Below are 14,680 nucleotides of genomic sequence, written 5' to 3'. Positions count from 1 at the left end.
TCGACCATTTTCACTGCGTGCATAGCGACCTTGCAAGCTCCACGATAGCATTAGTTTCCAATGTACTTAGATTCAGGGCATGCCAAGGGCGATGCTGTCGTGGTTTGTCAGATACATTCCAGGGAGAAGTTGCAGTGTCAGCGCAATCTCACTCCTATTGCAGCATCAGTCTCCCCGTGCAGGATGGCAGACCGGATGTTTACCTTCCGATTAACCTCTCATTCTTTTGCATCATAATCTGTCTTGAAGGCATTGTGTTGTAAACACAACCTGGTTCCTACTATAGTCGATGTAAAACTTTAGAAGGCAGCGGCATTTTCCCCTCAAAGGTGCATGCACACGAGCCTCCACCAATAGGCGCACACTTCAGGTGACGTCATGAGCTGGTCTGCCGGTGACCCTGCCTTCGGAGAGCACTGCCGTGTGCATAAGCTGACCATTTCTTTTGTCGCGGAGGCGATCGGCTGCCGCGCTTCAGCTGTCTGGGCGGGGCCTCTCCTGATTTCTTAAGTTGTATCTGACTATATAGTGGCCACTATAAAGACGGTTTTACGGTACACAAGACAGACGACAATGTTGTTCTTCTCAGTCCTTGTGCTTTGCTCTGTTCACAGTAAAATCAACTGGCCCAAACTTGTGCCTTTTATGTAGCAAAACTTGTGAAATTGGTCTGTTGACAGAGCACCACATATGCCACACGAAGGCAATGCATATTCACATTAATTTCACAAGAGGGCATTGTTTGTGCAGGTCAAAGCTAAAATGCATTGTTTCAGTGATTGCTCTATGCCACTTCTCCACTTCTTCAGGGGACCTTAGGATGCAGAAACTTTGCTCACATGTTGTATTCAGTAACAAATGCCTTTTGGTTTCATTTGTCAGTGCACAAGAAATGCACTTGCAATGTTTTGTGTGCTCCTTCCTGCACTGGTTCTTCTGTGTTCTAGTTTGTGTTTAAACAGCGATTACTCATGAATTGTGCGTCAGAGTTGGGACTCGTTAATATGTTACTAGTAGCTTTTTGTTACAGCATTGTCCCAGTAAACACTGGTGTATGATACTGTGTGTAGCCATCATGTCCTCAAGAAAACAATTTAGTTGTGCTCCTTCACATGCTCGAGGCAATCATGCTGTAGCTTATTCCACAAATTACAGTAATATTGTAAGCTTGCACGTGTCATGCAGAGCTAAAACAAACTATGTGAAACAAGTACAGATTATGCTCATTTCATGTTCCATCTGTTTTAACCTCGCAGTGCTGTATTAAAACCAGCACAAGTATGCTCTACCAACTAGCTCCGATGCAAGCACTAATGAAGTTTGTGGTAATCCTTACAACTGTTGTGATAAGGAGGCTGGAAGAAACCCTTGGAACTGCTTGAGGATTTTTCATCCCTGCAACTGTCGTGATGTGAAAGAAAACATTTCAAGTGGCCACGTGCACATTTACATGAGTGTACTACTGTAAAAGCTGTACGTTATGCTTGTTGTACATTTTCAGGAGCGGGGGCCGGTGAGCGAGTGAAGCCAAGCAAGAGCCAGGGATTGTGGTGCTCTGCGGGACTTGCCAGCAGGTTGTGCTTTAAGGGTGAGGCTGGCATGGTGGCTCTGCTTGCTTCTCACCTGCTTGGTGATTCTTATTTCTGGCTATCCTTAACTGCATATGTTTTCTTTTTCTCTTTGTCTTTCTTAACCATGCATTTCCTATCTTTCTTCAGGCACGTAGGTGCTGTGCCTCTTTTTGCAGCACTGCTTATGAATCTTTTGTTTGTGTTTGCAAATCTTAATGATAATCATATTGTTATAGGGAGACATCATAAGATGATGTATTCACAATAGTTACATAAGCACGGCGATAGAGGTCACAACAACACAGAGTCTGCCATAGTGGTGTAGTGGTTACGGTGCTTGGCTCCTGAACCGAAGGTCGCGGGTTCGATTCCAGCTGCGGCAGTCGCATTTTGATGGAGGTGAAATGCTAAAGGCCCGGAAGTGTGCAATGTCATTGCACGCTAAGGAACACCAGATGGTCAAAATATCCGGTGCACTACGGCGTGCCTCTTAATCATATCGTGGCTTTGGCACGTAATACCCCAGATATTGTTATACAACAACAAAGATGGCAAAACAGGAACCACCAATTTGTCCTCTTCTTCAGCCCCTAGAGAAGCAGCACATAGCATTATCCTCCAGTGTCAAAAGACTGGACTGGAAAATTTCATTGTACACAGGTTTCAGCGGTGTCCGATATATGATAAGGCTTCAGGTGGACAATGTGAATGATGTTGGTTCGAGGTTCACTTGATTGAAAAGAAGGCAATAGTGTGATCTCATAAGTCACGTTGGTCACTTGGCGGCATACACAGTATGGTCCAGTGTAAGTGCTGATGACCAAAGGAGCACAAGAAACCTAGGAAGAAAGTTGGTGTTTTTGTGATGGCTCTCGTAATGAGATTGTTGGCCTGGTTGCGACTCAGATAATGAGTGCGCGCCACTTGATTTGTAGGCGGCGCAGGCAATCGCTTCTCTAGCATACTCAGTAGGTGGGCATGCGGAAGGAGGCATCAGTGTGTCCATAAGCAACGTTGGATTTGGGCCAAATAAAAAGAATAGAAACAAAGGCCAGTGGTCTTGTATGCGAATGTGACAATGCTGTATCCTAATCTTGGTGGTTGGCCGACATCTACATTGTCAACATGTCGGTAAGGGTTCCGTCAAGCCATTCGTCCGTGTATGGTAGGCCATGGCCAGCGTATGTTAGGTTGAGGAAAACTTCAGGAACTACCTGCCACGGCCAATTAAGAGCTGCTATGTGCCTCTTTCTGAAGCATGGCCTTGTGGAGCAAGGCGTCCGCTTTCTTCGTCATGCACCTAGTTGGAAGGCGCATGCGAGTAATTGCAAACTGCTTGGCATAGTCTGTGGCAACAGCAACCAATCTATTGCCCAAGGAAGACGTAACAAACAGACCAAATTGAGGCGGACATGATGAAACGGCTCATATGGAAAGTCAAGTGACTGAAGATGGCCTTGCATGAGATCAAGTAACGACGCATCAGCCGATACATTCCTGGCCAGTAAAACTGAAAGCGTGCATGATCGTAGGTGCAGAAAACTCCGAGGTGCCCCACTTTTGGCACATAGTGAAGCTGGGCCAGAACATTTGAACGAAAGCATGCGGGAATCGCAAGCAAAAGGTCAGGACTCCCGTGGTAACAGCTGCCCATAATGGTGCATCCAGACGACGGGCCAAACCGCTTTTTTGGCCCGCGGCCTCGCCGTCACAAGACCCTCCACTTCCGGTTGGCGAGGCCACGGGCGGCCCGGGAAGGGAGGGTGCGAGAAATCCCGAAAACATTTTCAAGGGCCGCCCGTACCGGCCCTCGACGGCGGGCCGCGCGCTCGCGGGGGTGGTGTGTCAACAAAACCGGGTTTTTTATTATCTTTTTTTGGCAGCTGGGCATGCCGGCGGCTATTCGAACATGTGTTTCTGTTTGAAAACAAGCGCGCGTTTTTGCGGCCCAGTACTCGTTCTACTGTGCTTGTGTAAAGATGGCTACGTGGAGCGACGATGCTACGTTATACTTTCTCTCATTGGTGGAGCAGTTCCCGACACTTTTGAACGAATATACAGTAGACTCTCATTAAACGGAACCTGAAGGGACCAGGAAGATATGTTCCATTTAACAGGAGTTCCATTTACTGAGAGATGAACAAGGGTGCAGAATACAAGTACGAAACCAATTTTGTCAGAAGCACTTGTTCCATTTAAGCAGCAGTTCCGTTTAAGAGATTTCCGTTTACTGAGAGTCTACTGTATCTGCAGATCTTCGTCGTCCTCAACCGATAGCGCGAGAGCCATAGCCGCCAGGGATTTCTTTCGCGCAACCTCCATGTTCAAACTGAGAACTTCCGTAGCAGTACGTCCTTTCCTCTTAGCTTTCGTGTTGGCACCTGGTATCAATTAGGTCTTTCGCGCGTCTCGCGCGGTTCTTCTCAGTGCAATTTCTTTCCGTCGTGGCATTTTTTTCTTCTTGTTCGCATGCGAAGCCCTCCCGACTTTCGCCTGTGGGCAGTGCCTTTTCTAATTTTCCGGTGCTTCCTCTCCTCTTTTGTCTAGCTCCGTAGCCTTTGCTGCTCTCCCCTCCCCCTATTGTGACCTCTGTCAGTGAATACCACATGCCAACCCTTTGACTGACACCACCAACCTCTTGGGAGGCCACACACCGTGCTCTGCCCGCTTTTACACACGTTTGTTAATGTTGTTCGTTTCCTTAGTTTGTCAATTTTTTTTGTACCATCACTCTTGGCTTTGTTTGTTTCTTTCGCAAAATAGGCTTTCTGTTTCTGCCAGCTCTGTGTGTACTGCGCGAATAGACAGACGGCTGAGCGGAGCCTGGGGTCTTGAGGTGTGTGAGAGGCACGCGCACCGCTTGGGAAAGTCACTGTCGCAGCATCGCCCACCAAGCTGCGGCGAGAGGCTTGAACTAGCCTGGCCCACGCATCTCCCTCTCGTTTTGGTCCTCGCATGTGTACGGCGCAAGCGGCCGGACCCCTCGCGGCCCCGGCGTCATGTGACTCAGCCGTCCGCTGCGGGTGGCAGTTTGGCCCGTCGTCTGGATGCACCATAAATTGCCGGGCATCATGAGGGAGCAGGAGGAGACAAAGCATAGCCCCTTCGGCCCATGTCCTTCACTCCGACGCCAGACTGGCCCTTTGGCTGGCGTGGCAGAAAACCGTCCGTGCCCACCGCTTTCTTTTGAGCATAGCGCTGCAACGGTGAATGAGGTCTTGGTTACGCCTGTGACCACCCCGGTAAACAGAAGCTCGCATCGCTCACTGCTGCCTTTGCCCGACAGCTTGTCAAAACATAAGGCGTGCCTGTCGTCGCTGCTGACTTGTTCAACGATACGTTCACGGAATGCCCGAGTTGCACCTCTGTTGCGAGGTATCCAATCGACACAGGCGATGCACGACCGTGGAAATACAATCCTCGCCTCGTCAGTGTGGCCAAGAGGACAGCAATTGACCAGTCATTGGATGAGTTGATTGAGACTGGAGTTGTCCAACGCTCCAGCAGACCCTGGGGTTCACCATTGGTGATGGTCCCGAAAATTGGCGGCTCCTATCGGCTCTGTGTGGACTACCGCTGGTCACGAGGAAGGATGCTTATCCTATGCCTAATGTTGACTCGATCATGGCTGCTGTAGGTGGTGCCTGCTACTTCAGCACCCTGGGTGCTAGCCGCGGTTACCTGCAAGTTCAGATAGAGCTGGCCGATGTGAAAAAGACTGTTCACCTCTCACAGAGGTCTGTATGTGTTAACCCGCATGCCGTTCGGCTGTTCTGGAGCTGCAGCTATGTTCCAGAGATTGATAGACCGCATTCTAGGGGATGCTAAATGGCAATTCGCCAATGCATATCTCGATGACATCATCATCTTCTCTCGAACGTTCCAGGAGCACCTTCACCGCTTGGAGGACGTCCTTGAGAGGTTGCGTGCCGCCGGGTTGACCTTGAGCCCGAAGAGCATGGAAGAGCCTTCAAGGCACTATCCGAAGCTTTATTTATTTATTTATTTATTTACAAGATACTGCAGGCCCGACTTGGGCCCTAGCAGGAGGGGCAAAAGTGTACTCGAAAAGGCAATACATAGACACATTTACATACAGTGCATTGAAAACAAAAGAAAGACAGTGTCTAATTTGTACAGCAAAGCACGAAAGTAATAACACTTTGAACATCTCAAAAAGTGTAAGAAAAAGAAAAGAGAAAAAAAAAAGCAATATTCACACAAAAAAGGAACATAAGTAAAATAACCTAACATCAATCCTGAAGACTTTCAGTTATTTTTATACTTTGCACTGATGATATTGGCAGTGAGTTCCACTCATTAACTGTGCGCGGGAAAAATGAGAACTTGAATAGGTTAGTTTTGCTGCTGTATCAGGTTAGTGATTCTTCATGGTGATGCCTTGTACATACCTGCCAAGTCTCCCGGATTACCCGGGAGACTCCCGGATTTCGAACGTTTCTCCCGGTTGTACGGGTCACAGGAAAATCTCCCGGAAATCCAGTTTGCCCCGCGCGTCCACTGCTTTGTCTGGCGACATGAGCACAGTTGTCTGGCCACGTAGTAAAAGGATTCCTCTTCTTTTTTTTTTAACAATGGTAGAAAGGTTCAACTCGGTTTCATTGCGCATGAAGTAGCTGTGAACTTTGCGCCGCAGTGCTGCCAACGCAAACATGGCGCTGCAGCCGCGTCTTGCCGGTCATGCGCTTCTCAGTTTGGCCCGAGGAATTCAGTTTCTTGCGCTTCGTGAAGGCAAGTGGGGCCCGCAGAGCTTCAGCCTTGATACGCTTAACTATTCGCTCGCTCACTCCGGTGAGCTCGGCGACAGTCCGGCGCACTGCATTTGCAGACAAGTCACGCTGACGGCGCCTGACTCCAGCATAGACGTTGCAGATACTCGCTTGGTCTGTTTTGATAGCCACTTTCTGTCACATTTAGTGTACAGCTTCTTCGGAAAACGAGGCGGCGAGTTTGCGGCCGCACACGGTTCAGTTGGCGTCGCGGACGCCATGTTTACTGAGAGCAGGCGTGAGGAAAACGTGGTGCTGTTATCTCGCCTTCAAAACTTTGTGTCACTACTGCTTTAAGTGGAGAGCTCAGCACTTAAAAGGGTAACCGTTACCGATGTCTGTCGAGATAGCGCGTTCGCCAGCGCTCGCGACCGTCTCCGTCTCAACGGCACCCCTTACGGTCCCAATTGCCCGACGAAATAACTGGTAGGCAAGCGACGACAGGCCTCGCACGTGGAGCGATGTTATCGCATGTGCCCTTCGCGCGACGGTGACGGCCGGGTCGTTTCATCTCTGCTTCAACCGCGTTAGTCCCTAGCGCTAGCGCGCTTTCACTCGCACGTGAAACAGACGATGCGTAAGCGATGTTATCGGTTTGGACTCTGTACAGATCAGCGGCGACCGCAAAATCCGGCTGATAATGTCCACATAATTGCTATATGGACTGTGGTGATACCCCGTGGTGATACCCCGCAGCCTAAGGAAAGCCACCTCAGCTATTTCCACGGCTCGGGGTTGGCCGGACATGCGTGTGGCCCAAAGACTTTCAAAAGTTGTGCCGCTTTGCTACCTGACCAGTCATGAAGCATGAAGCGTGATGCCCTTACTATGCCCGCTCAGGCCCGCGTGTGCCAATGTGTGAAGCATCGTGGGGGCAATTCCCCAGGGGCTCCTGCAGCCTATCGACAGCCATCAGCCTTGGCAAGTTGTGGCCTGTGACATTATGGGACCCTTCCCAAAAAGCTGAAGATGCCATGTTTTTCTCCTGGCTGTCGCAGATCACTTCATGAAGTGGGTCGAGCTGTTTCCCCTTCGGAAGTTGACGGCACGTGCAATCTGGGACAAGTTGATAAAAGTCTTTTACCCGCTTTGGCTTTCTGGTGGAGTTGATCACTGATAATGCATCCTATTTCATAGCCAAGGTGTTTGTGGATGCATGTGCTGCCTTTGGCATTAAGCACCGCAGGACAACCATGTATTATCACCCACAGGCCAACCCGACTGAGCGGATCAACCGGAACCTCAAGCTCAATAAAGTGGAGAGCTGGGCTAGTTGGTGACTGATCATTATACCTATATGGTTAAAAAGCGCACTTTGGACGGGGACAAAAGGAATAGAAAGGACACGACACTCGCTACACTCACAACTGAATTTATTTCAGGAAAAGTACTTCAATATATATGCACCCAAGCACCCCCGAGCGACACAGAAATGGATCAACCCTCAATATAGACCGATCAAAGATCAAATTCTTGCACACTCTTGTGAAAGGACTATCGATGCACGTGTAAAGATGAACCAACAGTCCCTGTATTCCTATCTAGGACAAAACTTCCTACGCACACTCAAGCGATACAAAAACCAAATCTTAACGAAACACGTGCAGCTTATACACTTTAAAAAAACATGTACAATCTAGGATTATTGCAAGATGTTCCACTAGGAATCTACACTCACTTAAAACTGAAATAGGAGACACGAACGAGGGCATAACAGAAGCAACCCTAAAACATAAGGCCCTTCCAGGAAGGTGGCTTCCCGATGACCTAATGAAACTGATGGTTGACTAATGCAGCAGTCTTTCCTTTTGTTAATGTGCAACACGTCAATTATTTCAAATATTTTATACCGTCAAAAATCGGGCATTACTATAGGCTCAAAAGCAGCTCCGGTTTTGAGGACAATTTACTTAGCTAGCCTGGACAAGGCAGTAGATTTGAACCTCAACGTACTTGCACTCGGGGTGTTCCGCTTTGTTGATGATTTTTTTGGTATTTGTTAAACCGGGTGATCTAGAGAAAAGAGCAGCAGAAGTTTTAGAAATCTTTAGGAACAATAGCCAAGGGCTGGAATTCACTGCTGAATTACCAAATATTGACAAACAGCAGTTTTTGGATGTTGAAATAGCTGCCGCAGCTGGACATGTATGCTGGTTCCATGAACGGAAAAACCGTTACTTAGCTATAGTTCGGCTCATTCTAAGGTCGTAAAGAGTGGCATAGCATTTTCCTGCCTGAGAGCAGCCCTGACGAAGTCGTGCCCAGAAGAGATTAGCGAAAGCTTCAGTCAACAGATTAGCAGGTTAAAGAATGCAGGGTATGAAAAACACGTGCTGTGTAGATCAGCAAACAAGCTGATTGGTAACGTACGAGATAACTCCCGGAACAAAATGACAAAAAAAAAATTAAAAAAAAGATGGTGTCTATAGCATATGCGCACAAGAGTGCACATAATTTAAAAAATGTTGGCCAGAGGTTTGACCTAGAAGTAGTGTTCTCAGCACCCAACAAGCTTGGTAAAATATGTGCAAGATTAAACCGCAAGCATTCCTCCGCAGAAAAAACTAATACCAACAGATGCACAATAAATCACAAACCAAAGTTTGTCAGATGTAAATTATCCGTTTTATATTGTTTACCCCTGTCTTGTGGGAAAGTATACATCGGCCAAACGGGTCGGGTGTCTGAACACCAGGCTGTCAGAGCATAAGAGGGCCTTAGGAAAAAATGATCATTCGCACATAAAGGGACACTGTTCTCAGTGTGGCTACTTGCCACTGTTTGATGACACCTCCGTGGTTTTCCATCATGGGAACCAACTAACCAGGGAAAGAGTTGAAGCGTTTCACATTAACAAAAGAAAAGACTTCCGCATTAGTCAACCATCAGTTTCATTAAGTCATTGGGAAGCCACCTTCCTGGAAGGGCCTTAAGTTTTAGGGTTGTTTCTGTTATGCCCTCGTTCTTTTCTCCTATTTCTGTTTTAAGTGAGTGTAGATTCCTAGCGGAACATCTTGCAATAACCCTAGATGGTACATCTTTATTTAAAGCGTATAAGCTGCACGTGTTTCGTTAAGATTTGGTTTTTGTATCGCTTGAGTGTGCGTAGGAAGTTGTCCTAGATAAGAATACGTGGACTGTTGATTCATCTTTACACGTGCATCGGTAGTCCTATCACAAGAGTGTGCAAGGATTTGATCTTTGATCGGTTTATATTTAGGGTTGATCCATTTCTGTGTTGCTTGGGTGCATATATATTGAAGTACTTTTCCTGAAATAAATTCAGTTGCGAGTGTAGCGAGTGTCGTGTTCTTTCTATTCCTTTTGTCCCCGTCCAAAGTGCGCTATAACCATATTGTCACGTAGTCGTGACGTCGACGAAGACAGCAGTCAGCACGTCAGAGATGTAACTCTTTTGGCCGAACTTGTGGCCGGGAAACTGAAAGTCAAACTAATGCAATACACTGATAGCGGAGAACAGAGCGTCGACCGTCGATCAACTGCTCATGGCTGGGACGCGCTGTCTCTTATACATCACGCATCGAACTTTCCAGTCTTATCACTGGTGGTCGCGCAAGCTCAGGAATAATCTAGGCTACACGCGTCCTGTGCGCAATCTTAACAAAATGATCTACTACAATCGCGAAGCTTCTCGAACACTGCTGCACGGTCAGCGCCGAGCGTTGCTAACCATCCTTGCTGGTCAAACTCGAATACATCAGAATAAAACATGAAGTGGTCGTGGCATTGCTCCCCTCTGAAAAGCATCGTCCCGATGCTTGTGACAGAACATAGGAAAACAAGTGCGTGCACAAATAAATTGCAACAAGCAAAAAGTACAAGCAAAATTACAATAATAAAGCAACAGGTACAGTCCTAAGGGTCGCTAACGCGCATAAAACGGCTTAAGGCACACGACATGGACGACTTCAGATCGTGCACGGTGCCTTTGAGAGCTCGTAATGCCGTCCGGGATAACCTCGTAGTCTAGAGCGCCGAGACGGCGAAGCACCTTGTATGGGCCGAACTATCGCCGAAGAAGCTTCTCGCTAAGTCCCCGACGGCGTATTGGCATCCAAACCCACACACGGTCACCGGGTTGGTATTCCATGTGGTGTCGTCGAAGATTATAGTGGCGGCTGTTGGCCCTCTGCTGGTTCTTGATGCGCAGGCGGGCGAGCTGTCGAGCTTCTTCGGCATGTTGCAAATAGGCAGCGACGTCGAGATTGTCTTCGTCGGTGGCCGTTAGCAGCATTGCGTCGAGCGTCATCGCTGGGCTCCTTCCGTAGAACAGCGTGTAAGGCGTCACCTGCATCGTTTCCTGCACAGCGGTGTTGTATGCGAAGGTCACGTACAGAAGGATGGCATCCCACGTCTTGTGCTCGACGTCAGCGTCATTTCCTCTGCAAAGGTGGCAACGCTTTCATTTGGAAGTTGGACCCGCGTCTCTAGCAAGGCTGCGGCCCTTTCTTTTCTGACGACGCTCGCAAACATCTTCAGGAAAGTGCTGCGAAAGGCGTTCCAAGTTCGAAGTGTGGACTCCCGATTCTCGAACCAGGTCCTTGCTGTGTCTTCAAGGTAAAAAGTAAACGTGGTGCAGCTTGTCCTCAAAGTCCCAGTTGTTGAATGTGGAGACCCTTTCGAAAGTCTCGAGCCAGGTTTCCGGGTCTTCGAATGACGACCTGCGGAAGGTTGGCGGCTCCTTGGGCTGCCGGAGAAGTATCGGCGCAGGCTGCACGAGGTCGGTCATCGTCGCTGCGGTCGATGTTGGGACCTGGGGCTGCCTGGCTTTTTCAGGAAGGAGCCCGTACTCTGGCTGCGGTCCCTTCTGCCTGCGGCTTGTTCGACGATCCGGGTTTTCTTTGCCGTCGTCCTCCTCGCGGCTTGGGCTTGGGTCAGTGCTTCGCGGGGGTGTCCGGATCATGGAAGAAGCAGCACCTCCACCAGATGTCACGTGGTCGTGACGTCGACGAAGACGGCAGTCGGCACGTCAGAGATGAAACTCTTTATTTGGCCGAACTTGTGGCCGGGAAACTGAAAGTCAAACTAATGCAATACACTGATAGCGGCGAACAGAGTGTCAACCGTCGATTAACTGATCATGGCTGGGACGTGCCGTCTTTTATACATCACGCGTCGAACTTTCCAGTCTTATCACTGGTGGTCGCGCAAGCTCTGGAATAATCTAGACTACATGCGTCCTATGTGAAATCTTAACAAAATGATCTACTACAATTGCGAAGCGTCTCGAGCACTGTGGCATGGTCAGCACCGAGCGTTGCTAACCGTCCTTGCTGGTCAAACCCGAATACATCAAAATAAAACATGAAGTGGGCGTGGCAATATAGCTATAATGATCAGGAACCTCAAGCCCTTGCTGACAGCCTCTGCACAGCAACACAGGGATGCCCCTCTTAAAGGAGCACTGACATCAAATTTACGCACGTCAAGATTTTTGCATCCACGAGTAGTTATCGACCCCCTAGTAGTGATTTGTGACCCATAATGCCACTGAGGGACGAATAACTATCGGTTTTATGGATTTAGATCATCGGTATCTAGCACGATTCAAAACGGCCGGCAAGCCCGCCATTTTTTAGCGCCGGCAGCGCCACCTCCAGACCGTGCCCCAGCTGACCACTTGTCTACAGAACGAAGTGATGTGAGGCTCAGCTGCTCAGCTAACATTTCGTCTGCTAGGCGCACACGTTCAGTCATGCCTTGTCACCAGCATCGCTGTCAAAAATGTCGACTAGTGTTGAAGATGACATTCTGGAACTTGGAATTGCCGCGATTCGCGACGTCGCGAATCATTTTCGGTTCGACGCTTTGCAAAACAGCGATTCAAAAATGGACGCCATTCCAAGCAGCAATGAGGAGGTGCCCAGGGACGCACGCTTGGGCCATGCTCGCTGGTGTGTCTCAATTAGCTACATTCAGTGTTGGCGGTAATGCGTTACAAGTAACGGCGTTACCGGTAACGCGTTACTTTTCTCGGTAACTTAGTAACGTACTCGTTACAATTTCGAAAGTGTAACGGATAACGTACTTACGTTAACATTTTTCGGTAACGTGTGGGGTCACTTCCTGACACGGAGACATGCGTCCAGACTCTGCTCGCCACATGTGACGCTAGCATATGTCACTCTGCTAATCCTGCCCTCAGTGGCCGCCAGTGCAGCCCCTTCTCCATATGAGCTGTCTGGCGCTGTCTGACCGTGTAAGATTCTGTCAGGCTGGCATCGAGGGATTCACGCACTGCCCTAGCAGGCGACCTCCAATACGTGCACTCGACTGCTCCCCTTTGTGTGATAGTTGCAGCGCCGCCGGCAAGTTTGCTCACTTGGTCTTGCAGAGTTGCCCTGTATGGCCTGCAAGCCCATGATTGTCGCACTGTGCTGCATCTTGTTGACAACCTACCTCGAGTGCCTTTTCTCTGCTGTGTTGGAGATTCGAGGAACCCGGCCTCAGCATCTTTGTGCGCGGTGGCGGCGGAGTACATCGCACCCCAGCCTTGTTGCACTCATACTAGTGTAAACTTCTCGCAAACCTATCTCTGCAAGGGGAAGTGATGAATGTCGCTGGAATGAACATTTTGACAAATGGACTTGCAGAGCAGCAACTGCCTTCCACAGCAGCATGTTTATGTATGCTGTTGCCCAAGCTCAAAAGCTGCAAGAGAAGAAAAGTAAGGAGGGAATGGAAAGCAAGGGTAACAGGACAGCCTCCCGAAAGAAGGCATTTGCAGCCTCCAGTGGCATTCCCTGTTAAATAATTTTCCATCACTAGCACCATTGAAATTCTGTCATTGCTTTTTTTGTGTTTAGTTAAAAATGGCTCTACATTATTCTGTCACAGGGTTGCGGCAATTGTGGCTGTCCCTTTGTGTCTTATACTTTACTCTAGGTTTCTCACTGTTTATAGAGTTTTGAGCAAGCTTTGTGCTGCTGAAGCGTTGCCATGCGTAATGCGGTTGAATGGTAAATCTGTATTATGCAGCTAACATGTGACTGGAGTTTAGCTGCTTAAATGTTGATTGTGGCCACAACTTTCGTGTCCTCAAATTGCTGAAACTGTTTTTGGCTGGTTCTCTTATCAAAAATGTTATGTGATACTTAGGAGATATGGCTGATAATTTACTGCATGAACAATACTTGTACTACAATGGTGGTGGAGACAGCTGGAACAAATTAAGATGCCCAAAAGGAAGGGAAAAAAGATTAGGGTAAATTTGTGTCCATTTATGTAATCTTGTTTGTGTGTGCCCGTTCACTGCAAGATGCTCCCAAGAATTCAAGCTTATTGGCAACTAAAACACCATGCATTTTCATCACCCTTTGCAGCGGTTCTGTTCATGGAACTCCTTGCCATTTCACTCTGTGAGCACTACATCAGAAATATCTCTGCAGTGCCCCCGTCCAGGTCACCTTTGTGGTGCTTCATTTATTGCTGTGTTATGTGCACTGTTTGTGCCATCTTTGTTTCCTTATCTAAGGTGGGTAAAAAAAAAAGCAGACTTGTGTAAATACAGGAGTCTTTTGAGCAGAAGGGCTAATTCAGCTCAGCAATGGCTCCTGAGTATAGAGAGGAGTAATATGAACTTTGTGGCAGAGAGGTGTGTTTCCTCCTTTCTTTGTGGCGCCTAGTTTCAATCACAGTGCCAGCCAACAATTCCGGTGGCAAGAGTCATCAACTTGTTTCCTAGAAAATTGTTTCTGGCCACACCAGGTGGTTTGCACCACAAGCACCCATTTGTGGACGTCTGGTCAGTGCAGGGCACCCCGATGGGACTGTTGTTGGAGGAGCCGCACTGAGGGCCGCCCACGTCGGTGGTCCCCCACCACCGCCCCAAGCTGGAGCCGGCGGACGCGCTGCCGTCGTGCACCGGCGGCAGCACCCGGAACGCACACACCCTCACAGGTGACTCGAAGGACAGCGCTAAGTGCTTGTAGCCAGCTTCACTGAAGGCCGAGGACTGCAAAATGCGAGATGGCCGGGAATATGTGCAATATTTGTTGTTTGCGTTGTCTCGCATCTGGAAGCATATTTTTATAATGGCCTCAATGACCTGTAAACTCGACTTGCTGCGCAACCAGCAGGAATGAAGGAGGGAGACAGGAAAGAGCGCAGACTACCAACTGTTTATTCTCAGTTCACGAAGCCAATATATAGGCATGCCACGCTGCGCCATCACGATGCGCACAACACCCAGATTCATTTACAACACTGCACCGTGGACAGAGCTGTGAAAAACCACCTCATTTTTTATCGAGCGCCACGTTTTCTTGTTGTCACGTACTCACACCTCTACTTATATCT

General features: G+C 48.5%; 1 protein-coding gene across 5 annotated transcripts in view; it reads left to right on the top strand.

Annotated features, from left to right (window-relative positions):
- The first annotated feature begins 1,483 nt into the window (after nucleotides 1–1,483).
- The window catches only part of LOC119395608 (trafficking kinesin-binding protein milt), a 469,019-nt gene continuing 455,822 nt past the window's right edge, over nucleotides 1,484–14,680 (top strand). For 3 of the 5 annotated variants that reach the window (XM_037662593.2, XM_037662592.2, XM_037662591.2), the window contains exons 1-2: nucleotides 1,484–1,588; nucleotides 14,137–14,281. The gene's annotated coding sequence lies outside the window, so the exon portion shown is untranslated. Of the gene's footprint in view, nucleotides 1,589–14,131; nucleotides 14,282–14,680 lie in introns of all 5 variants that reach the window. The other 2 variants (XM_049416698.1, XM_049416699.1) reach the window with 2 other exon arrangements.

This window comes from Rhipicephalus sanguineus, chromosome 6 (genome assembly GCF_013339695.2).
Source record: "Rhipicephalus sanguineus isolate Rsan-2018 chromosome 6, BIME_Rsan_1.4, whole genome shotgun sequence".
In the NCBI taxonomy this organism is placed as follows: domain Eukaryota; kingdom Metazoa; phylum Arthropoda; class Arachnida; order Ixodida; family Ixodidae; genus Rhipicephalus; species Rhipicephalus sanguineus.
This window is presented reverse-complemented; position numbering and strand designations above follow the sequence as displayed.